Source organism: Branchiostoma floridae, chromosome 5 (genome assembly GCF_000003815.2).
Source record: "Branchiostoma floridae strain S238N-H82 chromosome 5, Bfl_VNyyK, whole genome shotgun sequence".
Taxonomy (NCBI): domain Eukaryota; kingdom Metazoa; phylum Chordata; class Leptocardii; order Amphioxiformes; family Branchiostomatidae; genus Branchiostoma; species Branchiostoma floridae.
Window position 1 is genome coordinate 8,710,247 of NC_049983.1, and position 2,819 is coordinate 8,713,065.

Here is a 2,819-nt window from a genome sequence, read left to right on the forward strand (position 1 = left end):
GATTGGACTTACAAATTTTCAACCAAAATGTGCGTTACTTTCAACACTTGAATATCATAGTAAAACACGTTGGCAGAAGGTAGAAAGTTATTTGAGTACCAAAAATTACTTTGTGACTTTTCTAGACACAAATGAAAGGCTCGCCTGGGGGGTAACCGCTAACGCTAAATGAACCTTTCGGTAACCGCAACAAGCGACCCCTTACGATTGGACTTACAAATTTTCAAGCAAAATGTGCGTTACTTTCCACACTTGAATATCATAGTAAAACACGTTGGCAGAAGGTAGAAAGTTTTTTGAGTACCAAAAATTACTTTGTGACTTTTCTAGACACGAATGAAAGGCTCACCTGGGGGGGTAACCGCTAATGCTAAATGAACCTTTCGGAAACCACAACAAGCGACCCCTTACGATTGGACTTACAAATTTTCAACCAAAATGTGCGTTACTTTCCACACTTGAATATCATAGTAAAACACGTTGGCAGAAGGTAGAAAGTTATTTGAGTACCAAAAATTACTTTGTGACTTTTCTAGACACGAATGAAAGGCTCACCTGGGGGGTAACCGCTAATGCTAAATGAACCTTTCGGAAACCGCAACAAGCGACCCCTTACGATTGGACTTACAAATTTTCAACCAAAATGTGCGTTACTTTCAACACTTGAATATCATAGTAAAACACGTTGGCAGAAGGTAGAAAGTTATTTGAGTACCAAAAATTACTTTGTGACTTTTCTAGACACGAATGAAAGGCTCACCTGGGGGGGGGGGGGAACCGCTAACGCTAAATGAACCTTTCGGTAACCGCAAAAAACGACCCCTTACGATAGGACTTACAAATTTTTCAAGAAAATGTGCGTTACTTTCAACACTTGAATATCATAGTAAAACACGTTGGCAGAAGGTAGAAAGTTATTTGAGTACCAAAAATTACTTTGTGACTTTTCTAGACACGAATGAAAGGCTCACCTGGGGGGTAACCGCTAACGCTAAATGAACCTTAGCTCTAGCGGATAGGTGCATTTGAAATGCTAAATTTCGTGTCATATTTTTTATTGCCTAACAAACGTATCACTGCAATAGAAAGCAAAACTCAAAATAATACTTTGTTTTGATTTAATATTGCGGACATAAATAATGTGTGTTTTTACTCTCCAATCAGAGGTTGGTGGAAAAAATCGTGACCTTTTCCTTTCATCCGTTTTTAATTATTGACCTTTCCACGAAAACTAGCTTTCCAGACCCCCGACTTTCGGGGTTGAAGTCCATTGCTATCAAGCCCTGTGGAAATGTAACTTAGTAATTTTTGGTAGTCAAATGACTTTCTACATTCTCGTGATGAGGGCTCGTATGAAATTCAAGTGACAAAAGTAACGCACACTTTGTAATTTTGACGCCAAAACGAATGAAAGTTAAGAATATACAGTGACAACACTGAAAAAGTAGCTTTCCAAACCCCCGGATTTTCGGGATGAAGTCCATTGTTATCAAGCCCTGTGGAAAAGTAACTAAGTAATTTTTGGTAGTCAAATTAGCCCAATTAGGTGTCGCTCTGTACATAGCGGGCGGCCGCCGCTGTTGTACCTCCCCCTACATGTATAGAGAGGCGCCTATGGTGCCTTCAACCGTCTTTATCTCACTGATGTGCAATATATGTGTCAGTGTTACTGTCTGCTGTCTGTATACGTAATCCAAGGCATCTTACACTGCTTATTGGATCTCTAAACGTTATTGCGGCCCGATATCAGCTATGCCGACTGTTTCTTCAATCCTGCTTGAAAAATGGCGTCCACTGGAATCCGTTGTTACTCACGTGAATTTCTCTCAAGTTTACGTCGAACGACCAACCCGATCCATCCACACGCTAAGAGGTCCCTGCTTGCTCATGTCATGATCATGGAGTACTTCGTCGCTGTGGGCGCCGGGGAAGTAAGGCAGGTAGAACTTTTATGAGAAACATCTGTACCATTGTTGGGCATCGCCCTCCCCATTCCCTACAAGGCGTTCTGTCATGCAAATCAGTTAGTGGTTTGCATTCCTACCGTCAACAACAACAACAGGCAAAGGCACCTGCGTCCCGTCTTACATGATCACGTCATGTGCCCCATGCCCAATGGTATGCCAAGTATTTTGCTGACGAACACTCGTTCACTGGTAAAGCCCCGCTTACAAATCAAGAATTTAGCTCGGCCGAGTTGTCAGCGAGCTCTAAATTACGAGGAGGCATGAACCTTTGTTCTTTGTCGGCATCAGGGTCATACCTCCTCGTAATTTAGAGCTCTCTGACAACTCGACCGAGCTAATTTCTTGATTTGTAAACGGGGCTTAAACAAACTTGACGAGTTTAGCCTTGTACTCTCCTCCTGTAGATCTGATATTGCTGTCGTAACTGAGACATGGTTTTCTGAGGAACTGCCAGAGGAAGCCACTGCTATTGACGGCTACAGTTTGTTCCGTAAAGACCGTCAAGGAAAGAGAGGTGGCGGAGTAGCTGTCTATGTAATACCACCCTCACATTAGGCGCGAATCGATCGGACGACGAGTCTACGAGCTCTAATTTACGAGGAGGCATGACCATGATGCCGACGAAGAAATGGCAGAGTTCCCCCCTTCCCGTCAGGGTCATGCCTCCTCATAATTTAGAGCTCGCAGACTCGTCGTCCGATCGAATCGCGCCAAATGTGAGGAGGTCTTAGCAACCGCGCGCTAACGTGCAAAACGTAGAAGCCGGCCACCTTTCGAACAAGACATTGTCACGAACTAACTGCTAGTAAATTCCTGTGGCCTCTCCACTATCATCTAATGAACCTGTCTACA